Here is a 24,649-nt window from a genome sequence, read left to right on the forward strand (position 1 = left end):
GAACAGAGTAGGAAATGGAGATTCTCTTCATATGATTGGGTGGAGATAGAGGTTTATGCACAGATGAAAGTGATAAAATGGTGGAGAAATTCTAAGCAGGAGTGTGGCTTCATATAAAGTTCAGTTTCAGTGTGGTTCAACTGTGGGATAAGGGGTCTAGTCCACTTATGTACACATTGTGCTAGATGCCATTGGCTGAGCTCTGCTGGTGATGGAGGAAAAGATCTGCTTGGATGAGGACATTTGCAGAGAGTGGGATATCCGTGAATTTCTGTAAATGAATATGTCTGTCCTGGATGGCTGTCTAGGCCAGCAAGGGCTACGACTCACTTAATCTAAGAGTTTGCTCCCCAAAGCATAATGGTCAGAAACAATGTTCCTCGGGTATTTAACAGGTCTCTTCCGTACTTCTCAGTAGAGAAGAGAGAAGTGTTTGCCTATTAATTAAATACATTTAAATTGAAAAGTCAACATATATGCATATATATTCATGGGTCCTTAAACGGAGTAACGACCAGCAAGCAGAAGCAGTGTTGTAGTCTGCCTCCTGCTTCACTTATGGGTGAAAGCTTTTCACATCACGGAAGGGCAGCACTGCTTACCTGGGCTCACCTCTGTTTTCAAGCCACCCATCTGAGTCACAGAACATTGTCACACCATGCTGCTGATGCAGGCACAAGCCCTGCAGTGGTCATCCAGAGAGAAATAGGATGAGGGAATGAATGGCCTTCCTCTTTGAAAATTCCATTAGGGGAGGTGTCATGGCATTAGATCTTTCGTATATTAAATAAACTTCTCTGGTGGGGTGAGCTGAAGTTGGGGTAAAGAAAGAAAGGAGACCTGCTGTCGGCTGTGTGCCAGCCGGATGTAGGGAGCCTACATCCATGCTCTTTTGTCAGACAGGATGGAGCAGGGGGCTGTCACCTTTTCATTAGCTATAATTGAATGCCTACAGAGACAGTAATTACACATACCAGACAGGCCACACAGGCTCATCTGTCTTTGTTTATCATCAGACGAGGAGTATTGATCATGATGAGCGCTTTCCTTTTTCTTGGATATGGATGGGGAAATTGGGTTAACAAGGTCTGATGTGGGCAGTGCAACATATGCCTGGAGGGAAAGTGTGTGAAAAGGGATTTTAATAAATGATGCACATTTGCTTTCCTGAGTTTTCCAGGCTGCTGAATCTCTTGGGTATTTTCTCTCTGGGATCAAATCTTGTCTTTTTTGGTTTTTTTGAACTAACAGAATACAAGGGTTACAAAGCCAACTAGTATTTCTCTCCTACCTACCTATCTGCAGATGCTCTCAAAATAATGGTCCACCTAGGACTTGACTTGTGATTCTGAACAATGTTAAACAAAAGAGAAGAGCCAAACATTGAGCTGGGCCTTTGCTATGTGGACTGTATAATAATAACCAAAGGGGTAGTGAAGGGAAGAGTTACTATGAAAAAGTCCAGCTAATTAGTATGAAAAAGTTATTCAAAGTCGTCGAATAGGGGTGGGAAACTTGTGGCAGCACATCCTGCAGGTTCTGATTTTGTAACTCCATTTCCAGAGAACTGAAGACTGACTTCCATCCTTGGTTGAAGACAGTTTCCCTTTTGCACATTCACAACAAAAGAAGCAAGGGCAGGGGGAAGGGGAAAGATCTCTAACAAAGCAGAAGCAGTATGGAGGGTCAAGGTGGACACAACAGGAGAGGACAATGAACCAGTCATCTGCAGTGTTGATCCATTGACACTTGTCTGTAGGTGTTGAAAGTATGTTCTGCCTCAAGTGACATGAGCCTTGGGATGAACACTGCCTTTTGCAGCTTTTTGGGGCTAACCAAGGAAAAAGTAATTAGCTACATCTAATTACTGTTGTTTTTTAAAAATGTTAATAAAGTTTTAAAAACCTCTATTATTTATTTTACTATGTTTGTATGAGTTTTTTGCCTAAATATATGTGTTAAGTACAATGAGTGTGCAGTGTCCATGGAGGCTGTGTTCATGGAGGCCAGAAGATGGCATTGAATTGTTTCTCCTGGAACTAGACGTATGGATGGTTGTGAACCATGTGTGTATGCTCAGAATTGTACCTAGGTCTTTTATGAGAGTAACAACTACTCTTTAACTGCGGAACCATCTCTGCAGCCCTAATGTTGTTTTTAAATACAATTATCCTTTATTAATTAATAATTTCATGCATGTATACTTTAAACAGAGGCAGAACATTTCTTTTGTCTCTCCTGCCTGGTTTGAAATAAATGCACAAAAGTTTATATTAATTATAGAATGTTTGGGCTTATTACTAACTAGCTCTTACAACTTAAATTAACCCACTTCTATTAATCTATATTTTGTCACGTGGCTTGTGACTTTACCTGTCCCCTAGCATCTTGCTTCCCCGATGACTATTGTCCTCTCTCTCTCTCTCTCTGTGTGTGTGTGTCTGTGTCTGTGTGTGTCTGTGTCTCTATGTCTCTCCCTCCCCTCTCTGCCTCTGCCTCTATTCTTTGCTGTCTCTCTGTATTTCAGTTTGGCTTTCCCATCTAGTCATATTATGCCTTGCTATAGGTCAAATCAGCTTTATTATCAACCAATGAGAGCAATACATATTCGCTGCATGCAAACGGATTAACCCACAGCAGCATACAATGTAAGTTGATTATACCCCGTTCCCCTTATCTCCTTCCAGACACAAATCCATTCTTAACCTTTCCTCCCAACTTCATGTCCTCTTTCCCGCCTCCTTTTAATAATCTACTAAGTTCATTTTGTGTTGGTCATAAACTCACTTGTGTGGGGCCATTCCCTGGATCATGGTGGTCAATCTATCAGGGACTATGCCCTTAAAGATAACTGATTATCTCCCAGAACTCAACAATTTGTAATAGATCCTTAATTAGGCATGGGAGTTTGGGTCATCTGAGGAGTGTTCTATGTTGACCTAAAACTCAGGATAGAAGCTGGAAATAGGAGAGGACTAACCAAGTTAATTTTTATCATATTAACTTGTAGCTTCATAAGCTCTGGGCCAGGAAGGAATATCTGATTTGTTTTGTTTTTATTGTGGCCAGTTTACTCTTCGCTTGTGACCTGTTTCAGGCCCCAAAGCCTCGCTCTTCTGGTTCATTTACCATTAAACAGATGATTGTCTGATGAAATGTTAGTATCTGAAAATTTGAAGTAAGTTCTTCAGAACCCCCTCCTTTCCCCATTCGCTAACTTCTCCGTACCCTAGCAGCTCTAGGTAACAAGTAGAGAACATGCATGTAAAAGTAAATCCTGCTTCACACTGACAGGACTAGTTTGGGGACTGGCATACTTGGAGAACAATTGGCTAACAGCTTCTCTAACTGGGAAATGTTAGTAAACAAGACTTAAGTGGCAGTCACTGACGGTTGCCTGTGTCTGAGAAAAGAGGTAGCTACACAGCCCATGACACCGAATGAATACCAGGCCACCTTTGGGGGATTTTGGTGTAACAATTGATATGAATTCACTTGAACTAGATGGGACTGTCAGTTTTCAGAAGACACAGAGTGCAGAGAAGCTGATCAGACAAGATCCATGTGGGGACCACACAGCAGAAGACTCCCTGTGTATAATCCTCAGAGCAGAGGAGTCCATTCTCAGGAAGAAGGGGACACACTCTTCTAAGCATTGTGTTTGCTCACAATAGGAAACTGGCCTAGAGCTGCAGCTATTCATTTGTCTGACTTGTCTCTGTCCTATTAGACTCTTAACTTCCTGGATTCCTTGTCTTTCTTCAGGACTGTCACCCACCAGGGGCTAGGAAGCTTCGAAGGGCACAACAGAAAGCTTCACACGTGGGTGTCTTCTGAGTTAATGGTGAGTAAAGCTTTAGAACTTCCAAGGATTTGCAAATCTTTCCTCCTGCTTCCAATTTATTGAGTTTCATTTGGCCCTGAAAGATCAGTGATTTTCTTTTTACTTAAACATTTAAAAGTTACTATGCACATTATATTAGTTTTTCATCATGATGTTTTCAAATAAAAGTTTCGTAAGGATTCTTCCTCCTTTCTTTTCCTGCCTGAGACCCCTCCTCTTTAGATGCTATCCATCCATCCCCCCATAGTGTCCTCTCTTTGTCACATGTGCTATCTTGTCCTGCCTCCTTCCTCATTTCTTCTGTTTTCCCCTTTCTAGTTTCATGTCTTGTACACAAACTTACCCATTTATCCCTGCTTTTATATATACATATAAACACTGTAAGCCTGTATCTATATATGAGAGAGAAAATGCAATATGCATCTGTATCTTGGTTACCTTGCGTAATACACATTCCAGTCCTATCATTTTCCTGTAAATTTTACTTTCATTACTTAATAAAATTTTATTGTATGCACACAAACAAATACATAGATAGATGAATAGAACGATTAAAAAGAGTTTCTTCATCCATTCATCTGTTGATAGGCCCCTGTATGGTGATTTGATTAAGAATGGTCCACATAGACTCATATATGTGAATGCTTAGTCACCATGGAGTGTCACTACTTGAATGGCTTCTAAGGATTAGGAAGTGTGGTCTTGTTGGAGAAAGTGGGTCACTGGGGTAGACTTTGAGGTTTCAAAGGATGTCAGACTGAGTCTCTTTCTTTGTCTATGAATCAGGATATAGCTCAGCTACTGATCCAGAATCTGCCTGAATGCTGCCATGCTTCCTGCCATGATAATGGATAAAACCTATGAACTGAAAGCAAGATGCAAATAAATGTTTTTTTTTTCTTTCATGAAAGTTGCCTTGGTCATGTTGTTTCTTCGCAGCGTTAGAATAGTGCCTAAAACACAAAACTGACTGTTTGAGATTTTTAGTGATAACATATTTGACCTTTATTGTGACATTGAAATAGGTCAAATGACTTGTTTGAGATCCCACTCTTATGGTAAGCCAGCATAGGTAGGCCCGAACTAACTCTTTCTGATTCCATGCCTGAAAGTATTTTCTGTCTCAAATGTTTTGCAGAGATGTCTGAACCTCTAAGTCTGTTCAGCATACAGTTGTGATTCTGTGTCTTAGGTTTTTATTGCTGTGAAAAGACACCATGACCATGGAAATTCTTATAAATAAAAACGTGTAATTGAGAGGGCTCGCTTACAGTTTTAGAGGTTTCGTCCATTATCATTATTGTGGGGAGCATGGTGGGGTACAGGCAGACATGGTGGTGGTGAAGCTGAGAGTCCTACAACTTGACTTATGCAACATGAAGCAGACTCCAACACTGGGCAGCAGCATCCTGAGCATAGGACACCCTGACAGTGACACACTTCCTCCAACAAGGCCATTTCCATTTCAACAAATCCACACCTCATAATAATGCCATTCTTATGAGCTTCTTGGGCCAAACAATCAAACTACCACACTCTGTGTACAATAATGTGTAATTCTACACATTGTTCCTCTTTTTTATTCTTGAAGAACAACTTTGGTACTCCCCATACAAGTGACCAAAGTTTGAATGTGAAAATCAAAAAGTTTTGGATGGGCTTAGTCTGTTCTCCCAGAAGAGCTGTTTTAGCTGTTTGGGTTGGGTTGGAATTGGCAGCTTGCTTCCATCAGTATTCCAACATGATCAGGCTTCCATGTTCTCCAGCATCCCCATCTTTAGGTCGATCACCCTCACCCATCTTTGCTGCCTCTGTCGTCTCTATCATCTGCATCTGTATCCTTGCCATTTCTGTCAATTCTATCGTCTGCATCTCTGTCACCTCCAGCTCTCTCATCATGACTTATCTGCATTTTAACAATCTCTATTCTGTTGTCTCTGTCATCTCGATTCTATCATATTTATCATCTCCTTTAGGTCATGTCCATCTGTGTCATCTCCGTATTTGTTACCTCTGTCCTCTTTGTCTCTGACATTTGTCCTCTCTATCTCTCAATCTCTTCTTTCCACCTCTAACATGTGTCTGCTCCATCTTTAACATGCATGTCATCATCATCTCTTTATCGTCTTCATCACTAGCTCTGTAGCTGCCCCCTCTCTAATCTGTATTTCTGACTCCATTTATTCCCCCTTTCTTAATCTCACACCCCTCATTAGATTCCATCACATTATTTTCTGGTTCTCTTTATAGCAAAACGTATTAATTGTCCAGAAGTGTCTAATTGTATTCTAACAACTTTTATAGACTCTAGCATATGCTCTCAGTTCATTTCCATAATCAATTGGTTTTTGGGTAAAAGTCTAGATGCAGACTGAGCCTCCTGTCTGAAACACACTTTATTCTAAGAGGTTTGCTTGGTGGGCAATGGCCTGAATGTAAGATCTCTTTAAATTTATGATGCCTGAGAGCCTCCAAGTACTCCACTGCCTCTTGGTATTTATATGACTACATCATTATGGCTCATTCATATGAACTGTACTATAGTTCCAAAGACAGAGCTGTTATTGGCTGCAGGAGCCTGCACAGTAGAAAAGTTGACATAGTAGTGCTAGACAAAGTAGCATAGTGGATGTGCTGTCTACCTTTCAAGACTTGAAGACTTGACTCCTAGGTATTATGATCCATGATGACCAACAACCTCTAGTTTCTAGCCCTCTCCAGGATCTGACTTTGCTTAGAGCTGACACACTCACCATCACATCTACTTCCCACAGTACACCTTTCATATGTATTGGTCTGAAGCTTCAACCCTGCAGAACCAGCCCAGTGCACAGTCCTGGTAGCTTTTTCTGAGACCTCTGCTGACACTGCAGCAGCATGGCTGTTCCCCATGCCCAATTCTGTTTTCCCCACTTCCATGTCTTACAATGAACTTAGTATTCTTCTGATGGACCAAGGTTCATCTCGGGCCTGCTCCTGGGAGAGCCTAACCTGGCACCATTGGCTATGGAGAGACCCTCTAACGAAAGAACTCATGCTCCAGTTATAGAAAGGGATGAACGGGTAGCCAAAGGTGTTACAGGTGTAAGTGGATGCACAAGTAACTAAGGGTGTTATGGACACGAGCGCCACATTGCTGTGGGTAATGTGGTAGCTACAATTAGAAAATAAGCAAAACAGAAACCACAGGCAGCAGCTATGCTACTCTGGACATTCCTTCTCTACATGAGCAAACCTGAACCATGTCCAAAATGGAGTAGAGATAAAAAAAATAAGGGATATTTTACCTCAATTTGATTGGAAATATGCTCAAAGATCCTCTTATTTGTTTCTCATTTATTTTTTCACCTCTCTCTCTCTCTCTCTCTCTCTCTGTCTCTCTCTCTCTCTGTCTCTCTCTTTCTCTCTCTCTGTCCTTTACACTTGGGTAATGACTGGATTTTCATATCAAATGATGGATAGGCTCACAACAACTCCTGGAGAGACATTACCCATTCTACCATGGAGTTAAAGGGCAAATCTCAAGTCTTGGGTTTTAGGAGATCAATAACCAAGTTGCTTCCAGACTTGCTGGAACAGGTTTTACATTTATAATGTGACAAGAAGCAGGTTCAAAGAAAGAAGAGAGTTCATCTAAGTGGAGCCAGATTCTACCGTTAAACCTTTAATTAACCTGATGACTTTGAGCAAAGAAAATCAATGGAGGCTTCTTACTTGTAGGAGAGAATAAATTAATATTTTATACATGAATGTTTGTCCTTTAAAAAAACAGTGTGCAGTTTCTTTAGTGAGTTCTCATAGCTAATTTTCTTCCAAGAGTTTATAATTGCATATTTTTAAACAAAAATTTAAAGTTGAAAATGTGCTTCCTGTATTGGAAGATTTCAAAAGAACTCAGAAAAAATATATGAACATCAACTTCTGCCCATACATATATACATACATAGATAAATACATATATCTCACCATCCATACACATATAATAAATCTATCATTCATCTATCTATCTATCTATCTATCTATCTATCTATCTATCTATCTGCTTCACAAGAAAATAATCCATGCTTTTTTTTATTTTAACAGCTTGTGTGTGTGTGTGTGTGTGTGTGTTGTAGGGGTGTGGTGAAGTGAGGAATGTAACAACTTTTTAACCTGGACATAATTGAGTTCAAATTTGTTCTTGTGAGAAGAGAGGATTTTTATGAATAGTTTATTTCTTTGGGTGTTGAATATTTAGTAAAATATTGTGTGAGTATTCTGAAATAACACAAAGAAGATGTTTCCTTCTGTTTCTCACCCACTTAACCCATATGCTCAGTTAGTTGTGAAGGCCATAGCATATTCAGCACCCATGGGGCCAGACAAGTCTCTGATAATGTTCAAACTATGAGTGACCAATATGGAGACAAGCCTACCAATGTCACAGATGCCTTATAATGCTTTCTTCTATACTTACCAATGGAAACTGGATGATGTCTGTCTGTCTTGAGGGCAGATAGTATATGCAGTCTCTTTTTGCTCTTAAGTTGTTAGTACACAGAAAGAATTTCTTACCAGCATCAAATAAAGTAGGGTTGGTTTTAGGAAATATGAATCATTTGCCTTGACTGGGCATGCATTTGGAGAGTTTTATATTTATGGCATTGAAAGCTCTGGTGATTCAGCTCTAAGGCTGGATTTCATGGGTAATTCCCAGGACTCTGAAAACATTCCAAAGAAATTTGTAGGGCCAAAGAGAACATCAAATAAATCAGCAAGGTTTTATCTCTAAATCTTAATCTTTTGGGGATGCTGTAACAAAAGTCAATAACCTATGTAGGTTATAACCATGAAAAATTATTCTTAAGGATTTCAGAGGTTGGTGGTCCATGATCAGGGTGCTGAGAGATCTAGAGTCTGATGAGGGCTTACTTCCTGCTCATAGCTGATGACTTCTTGTGCCTTCACATAGAGGAAGGGATGACAAGACCCAACTGTGCTGTCACAACCAAATCACTTTCCAAAGGCTTTCTATACCATTAAAATCACTTGAAATAAAGTGAGATTTTAGCATATAAATTTGGGGATGGTACAACTATTCATGTTACAACACTCTTGAATAGTTAAAAGTAAGCAAGGGCATTTCAATATTAATGATTTTTTACTCCAAAACCAATAAAACAGAAAAATAAGTGATCCAGTTAGCTGTAATTCTATCATTGTCTTTTTGAGACAGGGTCTCATATGGTCCAGGCTTGCCTCCAGCTTGATATATAGCCTAGAATGACCTCAAATATCTGGTCCTCGTGCTTTTACCTCCCACACCCAGGGTGTCAGGAATGTACTACCATGCCCACTTTATGTAGTGTTGGGGATAAAATTCAGGGCTTCATGGAAACTAGACATACACTCTACCTACTGAACTACATCTCCAATCTTGACTTCTACAATATGTGATAAAAATGTGGGAGTGGAGAAAGGATGTCCCTTTGGACTGAGAACATGATAGATTGACTCTGTCACTCTCGTGATTAAAAATAGAGAGAACAAAATGGAAAAACAAATGTAACTCTTTCCAACTGGGGATGAAGATTTTCAAGGCATTTGAAAGGCTCAGAACCGCGGTGGTCAGTGAGAGACAGAAACAGCAGGAAGCAGTCTTAAAAAGGGTTTCATTAAGAACCCGGACACTTTGATTATTCAACATTTTTTTAAACTCCATGACAGTCTGAGCTGACTCTTGCTGTGGAATATTATTCTAACTGGGAAAAGATGTGTTACGTTTGGTTATGCTGAGGAATATTTAACTATATGAAGATGTGTTACTCTTGTTTATGCTGCGGGACATTACTTTTAACTGTGTAAAGGCGTGTTACTTTAGTTTGTACTGCGTTTATTTGATGATGTAAGGATGTGTTACATTTGTTTATGCTTCATTTGTTTAATTAAGAAAAATGTGTTGCTGTTTCACCTTGCGTGCCTAAGGTAATTGGTCTACTGAAAATCTGAATGGCCAATAGCTAGGCAAGAGAAGGATAGGTGGGGCTGGCAGGCAGAGAGATTAAGTAGGAGGAGAAATCTAGGCTCAAGAAATGAGAGAAGAAGAGAAGTCAGGAGAATGAGGGAGAAAGGAGGAACACATCTGGAGCCAGAAGGCAAGTAGCTGCCAGCCAGCCAGTCATGAGAAACAGTGAAAGTTAAGATACACAGAAGAAAAAAAGTTAAAAAGCCCTAAGGAAAATATAGATGAAGATAAAGAAGTTAAGTTATAAGAGCTATCAAGAATTGAGCCTAAGTTAAGGCCAAGCATTCATAACTAATACTAAGTCTCTGAGTCATGATTTGGGAACTGTTTGGCGGCCCAAACGAACAAGCTTGATACAGACTCTCATGGGCTATGTCTCTAGAAGGGTTGGAGAGACTAAGCATATCTATTTTGAAGGATTTTTTCCAACTTCTCCTTAATATCTCATTGGTTTTCCCAATTTTTTTTGTCTTATAATCTATGTGTAAGTTTAAACACCATAAAAGGTAACTAGAGGACATGGCTACTGAGCAAAGAGAATAAGCAGATATAATCCCTAAAAAGTTATCTATTTGGGTAACTTTGTTTTTTTGATTCTCTTTGGTATGTCATTTATTTGAATGTCAGCTGCATATGGTTTCTTTCTTTTTTTGGCTAGGTACATATAGATTCTGGGGATAAATTAATAAAACAGCAATGAGTATACATAATGATTAATAGTTCAATAGAGAGGTTAATGTCTTGTTTATATATTTATTCAAGTAGCATTTACTTGGTGCTTATATACCAGGCTTTATGGCTATTATGACAAATTAATAAGGCATGGTTTCTACGTCTATGGAGCACAGTTAAATGAAGGATGTAGAACCTGACGGGTTATATGTTACCTTTGCAGTCTTTCTTATAACGACAGTATAAGGAATGTGCCTTTCGCCTGCTCTAAGTTTAATGAAGTCTTTTTGTATCTACCTCCAAATTAATATATGGTGACTCGTAACTGCATTATGAAGTTAGCCTTTTGGAGAGATGTCCAGGTAGAGTCCTCATCAATGGGATCAGTGCCTTTCTAAAGGGGATTCTATGGGGCTCTTTCATCTCGCAGTCCACAGAACTATGAGATAATCAGTTGATGGTGTTTATAAGATACTCAGTATAAGCCATGGTTATTATATGAGCACATTAGGACTAAGACAGCTTCTAAGTGGGATCCAATTTGGGTGTAGCGTTGCACACCTGTAATCCTATCTCTCAGGGAGCTCAGGCATGCGAGTTTGGAATGCAAAGTCAACCTAGGATGCATGAGTCACTGTGTCTAAAATATATATATAGAATGGAATTCATATATATGTTGAAGTCAAAATAATGAATAGAATTAATCCAGAGAGAGGAGAATGGAAAGGGGAAGAAACATATCAAGTATATGGAGCAGAGGGAGCAATATTTAGAGTGCTTCTTGCCAGTGTCTTCTGACAGAACTGGGTTTCTTTGCAGATCCTCTATGAAGTTCTTCTGAAATATATTTGCTACTTATTTCCAACGTAAAGTTTCAGAGAGAGAGAGAGAGAGAGACAAAGACAGAGACAAAGCACACATGTATGTGCAGATACATAGAGAATCCTGGAATTCCAGGAGGTTATGAGTTACCCAGCATGGGTACTGAGAACCAAATTTAGATGCTCCGTAATAACAGAAAGTACTCTTGACCACTGAGCCATCTCTCCAGCCCCTACAATGTATCGTTCCCTTCCTGTCCTAGTTTGTCTTTCTATTGATTTCATAAAACACTAACCCAACTGACTTGGGTGGAAAGGGTCTATTTGACTTACAGGAGAAAGTTCACTCTCTAAGAAAACCCTGGATGATGGTCAAGGCAGGAATAGGGAGGAAGAAACTGAAGAAGAGGCCATGGTGGAATTTACTTACTAGCTTGCTCCCCATGGCTTTCTCAACCTGTTTACTTATACAACCCAGATCTTCTACCCAGAGGTGGTACCATCTACAGTGGACTGGGCCCTCCCACATCAACCATTTATCTAGAGGATGCCCCACAGAAATTTCCACAGGCCAGCTTTTACTTGGTTAAGGTTTCCTTCTCCCAGATGACTTTGGCTTGTGTTAAGCTGCAAAAATTAACTTGCATTACTACTGTACTAATAGAACTTTGGATGAAATAATTTTTCATTAAAAGTTTTTTATAACCCTGTATTTATAGTTGAGCACATGGACATCTGTAATAAACTGTTTCTCACACATCTATTTCTCACACAGTCAGCCAGAAGTTACCATGTAACTAGATTTTAGTCAATGTAGTGGCTATACTGAGTTCTAGAACAATCAAAATAGAAAGCGTTCTTGTTCATATCTTTCCTTTATACAGACTGGAACTGGAGAAACTGACTTGGGCTTGGAAAGTATGTGTGATTTATCAAGGGTTGCTGAGCAATAAAATGAAGAGAATCTGTATTCAAGATTGTAAGACTAGAACAGTTAGAGTAGTCTTTGACCTCTAACCTCTCAGGTCAGATCAAGACAGTCAGACCTTTCTAAATATTGAGTAGAAACGGCTATATTTAGTAAGCTCTTGTCCCTGAACCTCTTAGAATATGCTGCCCCTGTTATACCTTCTTTGTTTCAAAATAAACCATTAATTCATTTTGTTCCTATATTTGTGCCTTTGATAGCTCCTGTTTATGCCTATGTCCCTTTAATTTTTTCCACCATCAGTGAAAGTTTTAAAATATGTTTGCACTACAAGGTGTTGTCTTAGGCTTGATTTGTTTTATGCCCTTGTTCTGGAACTATCGAATTCTCTAGTGAGTCATGTTTTGCTTTTCTTGGACAATGCATGAAAAAGCAAAAGATTGGGTGCAGAGTGTGTCCCTTAATATTAGGTGTTGCTTTATTTACCCTCCAGAAGCAACAGATCAAGAAAGAATGTACATGCTAATATATATATGCACATGTATCCAGAAATATTTTATATGTAAATTCACATATGCATATCTAAGGATAAAGATGAATTAATACTGTTTAAACTATAATCCATTTCCACATGGATCATTTTGGCTTCTCTTATTTATCTGGAACTTTCTACCCCATTAATGAAAAATACAACCCTTCTATTCCTTTTCTTCATTGTTTAATTTCAGCATAGGTGTATATAACTAGGTACGTCTAGATTGCTAACCTGTGCTCATGAGAAAGAATTTTGTCACCTGGAAAACAGAGGACTTTGGAGCAGTTCATTTTGCCTGTAAGCTACTTCCTCCACTCATTTCCAAAGTTTCCCTGTCTCTCTCACTGCCCACTTCCAGGGAATTTGTTTCATTTGTATGTAATAAAAAGAGACTGTCAGCTTCTACATTCTTCTTGATTTCATCGTGGAATCTCCAACTTCATAATTTTCCACCTATAGCATGAGGACTATACTGAATAAAATTGTATTAGATTAGAGACCTTTAAAATTAATTTTATTTTAGCTTCCCTTGTCAAAAAGTAAGTTGAAAGATGAGATAGATGTTAATGTACTTCATTCTTATAACCATTTTACTGTCCATATGTATTTCATAGTATTATGTTGAAAAGCTCAAGTATGAACAATGGCATTTTAAATGTGCCTATGTTAAGAGTGACCTGACTTTGACCCCAATATACCAAACGAAAGGATAGAGTAAAGTGTACTCTGACTTTCCCATGTGTGTGCAAGCCTGCTTGCACACATATTAAATTTAAATTGGCAAGGCATACTAATTTTAATTGCCAATTCTTCAGTTCATTATACCCTAAAATAAATATTATTCAGCACATTTTAAAAGGTCCACTTTCCACTTAAATACCATCCTTGGAGAGGAATATATTAATATTTTTCAATCTTACCAGCATTTTCAGCTCTATCACTTTGCATGCTATTGTGATCCTTGTGTGATTTACTGTTGCTAAACCCACAGCTCTCTTAGATACCTTCAGGAGTGCGGACCTTAACTGGAATGTGCAGCGCATATTCTAAAGAGACACTTTTTGAAACTTGCTGGTCTCAAAAACTATGTAATTAAGTTAGTTTGGGGATCTATAGGAAAACGGACATGAAAAGAATTTGGAGGAAACTTTGAAGGATTTCTTGTTGGTCCCAATAGCTTCTCTTAGTCTCCATTATGGTTGCATCCCATAGCATTTGTGTTCCCAATTGAGAAATCACCATCCATAGGTTCTAATGGTCATGAGAACCATTCTGGGAGTGTATTGTCTCAAGTGAGGGCCTAAGCATTCCTAAGATTTGAGCCTTCACTCAGGAGTGTTCTAGAATCAGATAATTAGTTTGAATAGCCCAAGGACTGGCTGTCCTTTCACATTTGTATACTAGAGTGTTTTATTCTCTCCTACTGACTTTGTTCTCACTTGATGGATTGACTTGCTTCAACTCTGGCAGGACTACCCAGATTCATTGGCAAGAAGGAGGCTGTGGCTCTGTCTAGCATGTAGCTTGGGTAGCAAAGCAGACTTGGCATGCTGTTCCACTGAGACTTGTAAACAATAATTAAATGGACTCATGCCTCCTAATTCTGCTGTTTCATTTCCTTCTTTCAAAAATACATGGAAGAGTTTTATCTCTGGATAATGAATGACAAGAATTGCAGCTCTCTGCGTTTAAACTAAATGAGCTCAATGAGGGTGTATGGCTCTTGCAATTACCATTTTACTGTTTTGCATATATTCACAATAGAAGACAAAAACAAGGAGGTTCCGGCTTCTTGTGTATGCTGAAAGCAGGGAGCTCAAAAAGAGATGTTTGAGGACCTTTGGTTGTCTGGCTCTTTGAAGGCCAAACCATATTTTTCCACTGATTCTAAGACTGTCCCCCTGCCCCTGCAGGGAAGTGCTCATGATTCTAGGCATTTCTCTCTGTGTCCAAAGAAGCAAGTGATACCTGCTTTACTTGTAGATGCAAGGTGAGATGATGAGAGATGACTGCTACACTGCCCGTAATGTGTCCAAAGGGTGTAAGATGTGGGATGCTTCTGGGACTGGTACTGACTGCATTGAACAGCCAGGGAATGCAGCTCAGTTTGAAAATCTGATTTCTGTATCTTGAAGCTGCATTTCTGATTGGAATAATTTTTTCCTCAAGAAAACAGTGGCTCTTAGAACAAATAAAATAACGATATGCAAGGTTATCAACAGTTGTAACAGCAGCATTTAAGAACCTCACGCCGAGTATCTTGGTTTTCGCACCTGGCTTTGGGGAAGTCAGCAATGTTTTAAGTCTGTGGAGGGACTTCAGTTTTTGTTCTGTTATGAATGTTTTTATATCTGCCTTGATTGACATGGAAATATGGGAATCACATCTTTTAGTCATTTATGACCAGTATACCACATTTACTTGTTCTATGGTCTGTTGTTTTTTGCCTAAGATGGGGGAAGCAGAAATGATGCATAATCACAGAATGACTGGCCTTGAAAAGCCCTTGGAGAACAAAGACTTCTCTCATTCTCATGAGGAAGCAAAAGGGAGGCAGAGAGAGTGGTTTGTATTGCCATTCAATATTTATGGTGAGTTGTGCTTGCCACATGTGGCCATTTCTGAGTCTAGGCATGGGAAACTGAAATCTGTTTATTTTCAGATTAATAAGAATATGCACACTGGGTGGAATTACCATCAGTGAAAACTGACTCTGGCATGGTTTATAGGAGACCAGGAAAGCTAGGAAAAGCTCATTGTGTTGACCTGTCTTTCTTAGGACATAAATACAACAACTGTGTGATGGTTAATTTTTTGTCAACCTGGCACAAGCTAGGATCATTTGGGAAGGGGAAGCTCTTCCTCTATCAGAATGATTTGTAAGCAAGCCAGTGGGGCATGTTTTTGGTTAATGGTTGGTTGATATTTGAGGGGCCAGTCCATTGTGGATGGACTCACCTCTGAGTAGGTGGGTCTGGGTTGTATGAAAAACAGAATGGGCGAGTCATGAAAAGAAAGCCAGTAAACTGTTCCTCCATGGCTGTGTCTTCAATTCCTGGCTCCAGGTTCCTACCTTGAATTCCTGTCCTGACTTGCCTCAGTGATGGAGTGTAACCTAAGAGTTATCAGAGGAAATCAGCTCTTACTTCAAGCTGAGTTCGAATTTGAATCAAGCTGAGTTTGGTTAAGGTTTTATCATAGCAACAGAGAAACTAAAACAAATTTTATGAAATAGGACAAACCACAGTTAACTATGTATCAGTGTTAAAAGATGTAAGGAAGGAGGGAACTAAATGTAAGGATTATGCTAAAAGACCAAGTGTTGGATATGGAGTGTATGGATGCTTTTGAAGTAGCCTACAAGTTTCTATGATTGTTTAAATGAAGATGTTCGCATGGATTTTTCCCCTTTGCTCTGATATAAACTGCCCCGGTATTTCTATCTATACCTTTATTATTGAGGGATGTGGGACAATTACCTCTTTTCTAGAGTATATGGTGTCTCTTTTCTACTTATGGTATTGCCAGCAGCAGAGGTGGCTACCCAATCACCTAAGAAAAGGTTTGTTATTGACCCTAAGAGCCTTTATCTAAGTACAAATCAGTAGAAATAGAGCCCATCTCTCTGTGACTTCACAGGTGAGAGACTAGCCTAATGTTGATTTTGTTTGAGGGTCCAAACATATTTGTCAGGTAGTTCCTTATACAGTCTTCAGAACGCATGAAGAAGGTGTGGGTCCTAGTTCTCAGAGAAACTAGGTGACATTGGATTTGTCATTCCGGCTCTAGTGAGTCCAGCGGATTCTTTGGTCCAGAATTATTGTTGCTATATTTCCTAATAATTAGGTATTTTCATATTCAAAAGTCCATTTACATCCTCTCCAATTTCATGAGCAAAAGTGAATGGTGATAAAACCAGATACTAATGAGTTTAGGATGGCAGAAAAATCCAGATCTCTTTAGGATGGGTGAAAGTAAACAAAAATCTCTGTGTTAAGGAGAAACATCTGTGATTTCTTGTTTCTATTGAGCTATCTCTCTAGCATTTTCTTGCTCTAGTACTAGGATGATATACATGATTTCTGGGCCACACTGAATTGCCATCCCTGGCCTGTAAATTCGCCACCACTTAGGTCATTAGGCTCGCCACTTTGAGATACAGCTTTCAGGCTGAAGCATGGTAACTCTTTGGTACCTTCGACTTATTCCCTGAGAAGGAAGGGATCCTATGCGGGGACTAGCCATTGCAGTGATGGAACTTTGGGCACTAGCCAAGTGATTGGAGATAATGGACTTGAGTTTCTTATGTTTGGTTATTATGAGTAATCTCTTTGACGTCTGACAACTTGTAGAATTCAATCAAACTGAGATTCAAATCACCAACTGGGTTCTGTTCAATGAAAAAAAAGTCTTTTAAAACTTTGGAGAAACCTACTTTTGCCTCTCCCGGTGTTACCATCCATCTGGTTCCTTGACTTCTTCCAGTCTCCCTGTTTATCCATATTGTTAACCCACTCATACAAAAAAGCATTTCTTTGTCTGATTTTTGATGGTGCCAACTGCAGTTATGCTTCTGGGACCTCCCTGTGTACCTACTGGTTCCCAGGTCTGTTGTGGCACTTTGTGTCTCCTTCATCTTCAGACATTGTAATTGAGCAAAATCAATGTGAGTAAGGCAAACATCCAAATAAGGCAGGTAAAGATGGAAATAAATGGTTGATAAGTGGGCAGCAGCTGCATGAACTACAGATTTGACTCCTGGAGCTATTTCACAGGTATATGAGGAGGATCTGCTGACTCTAATGTAATATAAGATTTCTGTTGACTGAGACTTTCTAGTGTTGATGTCACTAGGTGTTTGTTGATCTTGTTTGTCTGGTCACTTGCTAACTTCGGGCAATTCTTGACCACGGCTGTCTCAGGAATTTCTACTTTGCATTTTCAATTGTAATTATATGATACTATTCAAAATGCTCCAAGAATTTCTAGATATTTGGCCATGTTTTCTTTTGTAATTATATTTTCTCTATATGTTTGAGTTTGGGAACTGTCTACTGACCAGTTGAAAATTGTAGGTGCTTCCCTGAGTTATGTCCAGCATGTGGATAAACACAACAAAGTCAAGGAGAATTTTTTTTAAAACTTGTTGTATAGGCCTCCGTCCCTTAAAGATTATATCTCTGTGTTTGTATTACCTGACTCTCATTTCTTATGGATCTTTGAAATAATTTTAGCTCCCAATTCTGAATTACTGCTCAGTACACTCAGTGTGTGATAGAAGGCACATGAGACTTAGATTCAGTGTCTTAGATTTTGAGTCCTTGTTCTACTCCTGAAGATCATGATTTAGGACACATTCCTTGACTTTACCATATTTAACCCATCCCCCAATAAAGGTGAACACATGCATTCCCCAGTCATATCAAATTAAACTCAACTATGGATACAAAAGAAATTATGGAAATTTTACATTTTTACTATAACACCACGTTCTTCTCCTGTGGGGGGGGGACCAGAGATAGAGACTCATTAACTTTAAAGAATAACCTTTCCATGTTCTAGTATGTTTTTCTTGTAGTAGGTTCATAGACTTAATCATTATCTTAATGTACTAAACCACCTCTATATCTGCCTGACTAGATTCTGTTTCCTTGCAAGCTGAAAAATCAAAGGTAACTTTTAGAAAACCAGAGGACTTGACATTTAAGGTAGTCGAATCAAGAATCATTATGGATACCTTAGACAATCTATTGTGTAGTAAGCTTTATCATTGAACTTTCTTGGACTGCCAGTTTGCCAATAATGACATAAAGATATATTATTACTTTTGAACGTTTGGCCTTTAGTCTTTTTCCCAACTATCATTTCCCAAATTGATATCATTTCCCAAATGAACTTTCTTCTATTTATCCATGTTCTGCCATGTGGCTATTACATATCTTCCAATTTGTATGTCCAACTTCCTCTGCATCTCGCTGGAATCTCCCATGTGCCTGAATTCATCCAGCATTCCCCTCTCTGCCTGGAAGTCCCGCCTGTTCTCTCCTGCATACCTATTGACCATTCAATTCTTTGTTAAACCAATTACAGTGGCTCATCTTCACACAGTGTAAACAAATATTCCACACCATTGGGTGAAAAAGAATTAGAATCTGAAAGGGAGCCATGCTTTCAGAAAACTTCCTGCTCTCCATTTTACCCACTGGCTGTATAGGTTTGGTGGTATGAAGATGAATTTTTCTCTGTCACTATTGACTAACTCTCTGATTATAATCTTCATTCCAGCTGTGCTCTTGCTTTCTAGCTACATCTGAACCATGGCCATAAATCTAAACTGTACTTGAGGATCCATGGATGTGACAAAAAAATTCTTTAGCTTGAGGTGACTGGCTCATGGGGTTATAATGTTTATGGCAATATTATTACAACTATTACAGTATATTTTGGACTTTCTCTTGAGTAAGAAGGTACTGCAACTTTGATGTGTGTGTGTGTGTGTGTTTGTGTGTGTATGTGCTTATATGTGTGCAGATGTTTGTATATGTGTGATGTTAGAGTTTGTATTCCTGAACAACCTACATGATATTATTTACCCATTGAATCCCCCATTTAACCTCCAATTTGCCCCAAAAAACTTTGTTGACATCTTAAGAAAATGTACATTAAGTCTGACAGCCTAGAACACCAGAAAGATGCATTAACTTTAGAGATGACTTCACCTTTTCTGAATACCATCAAAAAAACCTAGAAAAAATAGTCTTTTCTTTAACAAGTGCTAATTAAATTCTGGAGTCATGTAATTCATCATTTCAATGGTGATATGTTTATCTAATATTCATTTCAGGAAAAAGGGCTAAACATTATTTCCTCTAACATTTACCCCTGAAGACTTAAAAAAAAATACTCAGCCTGCCCCTATAACTGTACTTGATTGGAACAGGGATATTTATCCATTTTTTTTTCTGGACCATTTTTGTGCCACAATCATCTCATTTAATCCTTACCACATATTCATTTTATAATTGAGGAAAATGAGGCCAGAGAGTTTAGTAACTTTTTCAAAATTCTATACCTAGATCAAGAATTCTGGTCCTAGGTTTGGAGTACCTGGGTTTGAATCTTAAATATAAAGTGAACATGAAAACAATTTGAAAAGTATCAGAGGCATTGATAAGACAGTCTATTTGTATGATTTGGCAAATGATAAATGATTTGGGTAAGAAGTTCATGGTGCTTTTCAGGAAAGAATGATGGAGTATAGGTGCCAGACAGGGAAACTGACTTTGTCCCCAGGGAATTTTAGCCAAGTAAAAACGTATTTTCAATGATCTCGAGTGAGGAGGAGGGTTGCTATTGACATGATAAGTAGAGGGTACATAATAGTGTTGTAACCAGAACAGAACATTGTACACACACAGTGAGCAATAGTCCAGCCAACAGTGCTGAGGATAGAAAACAGTAAGCTACCTGAGTCAGGATAAGGACATAGAGATGTGAACCCCCCCCCAGGCTTTTCAAATCTCAAAGTTCTGTTAAGATAGATGGCTGTAAGTGTTCGTATAAACATATTAATAATTATAGTGCATTTAAATCTTTTTTAACTAAACATTTAGTCCATGGTTCAGTTGAGCTTGGACCCAGACTACAGTGCCAGGAAAGACATGGCTATCATCTTCAACATTTATGGGTTATAATGTGAGAGGGGAGGGCACTCCTTGACAGATAGTTTTCAGATGTAGGTTAGCTCTGTTTTTCTTGCATACTCCTTATGCACACAGTCTAAAGAAAGATTAGCAGAAAGTTGTTAGTGGACCTGCATTTTCATAGCAGCCACCAGTCATGGTTGAGTATGGGGCTTCACATTTATGATGCCAATATAACATCTCACAATGCTCCAGAATTTGGAGTGCTTTATAGTTCTAAATTTTGGGTTGGAGGTGTTCTCTATTTCACATGTCTCTACACATGAATCCTTTGAGGATGGGGCCCTGAAAACATGGTGAGGTTAAGGGTATGATGAAGTTGAAGGTAGAGACTGAGATCAGAATGGTACATGAAGGCCCTTTTACATATGTGTGCTCTCTGAAGAATGTTGGGTCTTTCTCTAATAGACAATAAATAGTTATTGGAGGCCATGAATCAAGGCCAGGAGTGGGATGGACTTTTGATTTGTTTTATGCACATAGAGAATATGAATGTACACCTGTGCCTGTATTTACTCTGGCACACATGGAAGTCAGAGAACAACTTATACATTTGGTTCATTTTTCACCATGTGTGTTCTGAGGATTGGATTCAGGTCATCTGACTTGGACACAAGCTCTTTACTTACCAGTAAGTAAGCCATCTTGCCTACATACAGGGTGGCTTTTTTGGTAACTTATTTCATTGGTTACTTTTCTTCTTGTTGTGAATAAATCATGGATCCAAGACACTTAGGCGAGGGAAGGTTTACTTTGCCTCCTAGTTTGGGGTACATTCTGTTATGTCAGGGAAGGGGTTGTTGCTGGATCATGAGGCAGATGTTCCCACTTTACCCACAGCCAGGATGCAGAAAGAGATGCTTTCTGGTGTTTAGTTCACTTTTTTGTTTGGTCTAGGACCCTGGTCCATGGGGTGATGCTGCCTATATTTGAGGTGGGTCTTTCCGGTTGAGTTAAATATCTCTGAACCCTCCCTCGAAGGGTTAAGATGTGATAGTATAAATCCCATCAAGTTGACAATGAAGAGTAACTGCCTCAGAAATTATCTTGATGTATTAGAAATAACCTTGGACATGGATTTATAACAAAAGGCAATCTGGTCAGCTGAATGCCTCGGGACAAGTCATTTACTCTATCTATACACTTAGCTTCTCAGCTGTTCATTGCGTAAGTCAATACTATAGAGACCAGGTCACGGTGGCAGTCTTGGTGAATACAGAACACCCTTGTCAACCTTAGTGTGTCTTCCTCGCCTGAAAAATTCCCTCTCATGAGTATACATTTTCATGCCTCAGTGAAGAGTCTATTATATATATATCAAGCCTGAAATCACACATACATATATAATACAGTCATTAATAAATGATTGGATTACTTATCTGGCACAATAAGTGGTTTCATTTAGGTTTTTCAAAAGAGCACGAGGCCAATACCCATCCGCTTTTGTTTCCCTCTTGTGACACTGGCATATGCGAGGGAACATTTGAGCTTCAAGAAAATTAAAAGAATCCATCACGTTTCTCCCTTTTGGCTGGAAAAGTTTCTCTGCTCTAATTTTTCACGGTGCTGCAATGAAGCTTCCAAAGAACTCCCCCATCAAGGCAAACGTATGGTGCTCATTTCTACACATAACAGATTATTCTTTTGCACATATCCCAGCTGCTGTACTTTTCTTGGAGTTCTTAAACATCCAAGCATTCATATTATTGCATGTTCCTGCTCTGCAGAATCACTTTCGCAAGCAATAGAAACACCATAAGTTTTGAAAATTCTCGAGTCTTTCTAATGTGAATGAGGTCATATCAAAGATAATCATGTGGAGAATATGATTTCCCTTGTCTTGTCTATAGAATCTTTCCCTCCATGTGGTAGCATCTGTATCCTTTTCTCACATTTTATCTCTCCCCTACCTGGATCCACATCCTGTAGTGTGTGTCTTGGCTCTCTGTGCTCCTATCTTTGGGAATCTCACCTATTCCTTCCAAAGAATGATCCTCACTTTGCATATTAACAGAGCCTCTCTCCTTCATCAGGCATTTCTGATTCCTCTAGCCATTGATGTTTGTTTGTTCCATCCTTATACTAAATACACTACCACAGATCCTATGTTATATACAAAATGGTTACTTTCAATCTTCCAAATTAGCTCTTACCTTTAAGATTTGTTTTCATTTATATGTTTGTGTGTTCACATATGCCTACATGTGCGTGTGCTTACACACATATGCTACATCTGTTAAGGGGCCCACAGAGACCAGAGGAAGGTATCAGATTCACTGGAACCAGAGTTGTAGGTGGTTTTGAGTCACTCAGTGTGTATGTTGGGAACCAAACTCATGTCTTAGGTAAGAGCAACAAACACTCTTTTAACCATGGATCCATCTCTCTAGTTTTCCCTCATCTTTAAACAAGCAGTAGATCTCAGATGCTGTAGGAATTCCTGCAGCCAGTAGCCTTTAAGTTACCCACCTATTCGGGTGGGGCCTCATATACTATATATGCTAATGTAAAGCATGTGTTTTCTCTCTCTTCTGGCTGCAGCATTTTGGATGCTTTTCCCTGTTCAAGTAGAGCATTGCGATCTGTGAGTCTACCCCTAAATAAATAACCCTCTATTATATTCAATTCTGAGCTAGTGTGGGTTTTCTTTTAAGCGTCCTTCTTCATCTGGTGCCCAGTATGGATTCGGACTCCAAGAGGATGGGCATTGAAGAGGCTCCTTATGAAGTTTGATAGCCATTTGGGCAAGAAACTGCTCTTTCCTGGACTTGTTGGTGAACTGGACATACAGAACCCACAGAGAAATGACTGCTGAACTTACCTAAAGGTGAGACTGCCCTTCGGGGTTCCTGCTACATGAAAGAGTCTGCCAGACACATTCTGCAGGACACAGAAGAAAGTGACTGAAATTTCCAGCTTTGTGGGAAAGTCTGCTGGATACTATGGGTCTGTAGGCTGAAGATGGATGCCCCAATGGTACAGAAGAACTTTGGGTGACAGTCCAAAATGAGATGTCTCTGTCAATTCTAGAATTTTGAAAGTTTGAATTTTGAAAGAGGGCTAGGTGGGGAAAATTAAGCTGAATGCGGGGAGAAAGAAGGTCAGAGGAGTCATGTAGTCCTGCCAGAGACAGATGATGGAACTTTTTCTGGTAAGTCACAGCCTTGTGGTAATACACAGATTAATAGAAATTGGTTAAATTAATATGTAAGAGTTAGTCAACAAGGAGATAGAGTTAACAGGCCAAAAAGTGATTTAATTAATACAGTTTCTGTGTACTTATTTTGGGGATGGGCAGCCGGGAACCAACAAGCAGCCTCCTTACAACACTCAGAGCTTCTGCTCTCTCTCTCTCTCTCTCTCTTTCTCTCTCTCTCTCTCTTTCTCACTCTCTCTCTCTCTCTCTCTCTCTCTCTCTCTTTCTCCCTCTCTCTCTCTCTCTCTCTCTCCCTCCCTCTCTCCCCACAGGTCAGCATCAATAAGAATACAGTCTCAGTAAATTATCAGCCAAGGAGCATGGGATTGAATGAACCAAATCAATTGTTGGAAGGATGGAGAGGAGCTATGTCATTCACATGGTTATCCTGGATGGAAGCACCAAGCCATTGTGGAGTTGTATCCTCACCCTCTCCCCTTACGCTTGAATATCACCAGTACTCTGCCCTGGGGGTGTTGAAGTTTAGTAGAAAACAGAGAGAGTATCCAGGTACCATCAGCTATCTCTGCCACATGGACTTGATTGAATATCCATGGACTTTTATGTATATATCTTGCTCATATCCTATCATAGGTGGTTTCATACCATTTTGTCTTCTTTATCTAATATCTATCATCTATCTATCTATCAATCAATCAATCTATCTATAATCTACCTATCTATCTACCTATCTGTAACAATTATTTATTTATGTATCCATCTATCTATTTATTCTATGCTTGCAGATATGAATGTGTACCATGCACATGCCTGGTTCCTACAGCAGTCAGAAGTGGGCATTGTATCCTCTATGACTGGTGTTATGGATAGTTGTTAACTACCATGTGGTTGCTAAGAATTGAACTTGGGTTCCGTGGAAGAGCAGCAAGCGCTCTTGGTCACTGGGCAATCTCTCTAGTCCCCAACATCTTATCGTTTTGATCTG

General features: G+C 39.3%; 1 long non-coding RNA gene across 1 annotated transcript; it reads left to right on the forward strand.

Moving 5' to 3' along the window:
- The first annotated feature begins 20,746 nt into the window (after positions 1-20,746).
- LOC125403176 (uncharacterized) lies at positions 20,747-24,235 on the forward strand. Its single transcript, XR_007232854.3, has 3 exons — positions 20,747-20,803; positions 23,162-23,334; positions 23,976-24,235. It is a non-coding gene; the product is annotated as an uncharacterized LOC125403176 (long non-coding RNA).
- Positions 24,236-24,649: the final 414 nt, after the last annotated feature.

Source organism: Myodes glareolus, chromosome 3, assembly GCF_982192425.1.
Source record: "Myodes glareolus chromosome 3, mMyoGla1.1, whole genome shotgun sequence".
NCBI classification, from domain to species: Eukaryota; Metazoa; Chordata; class Mammalia; order Rodentia; family Cricetidae; genus Myodes; species Myodes glareolus.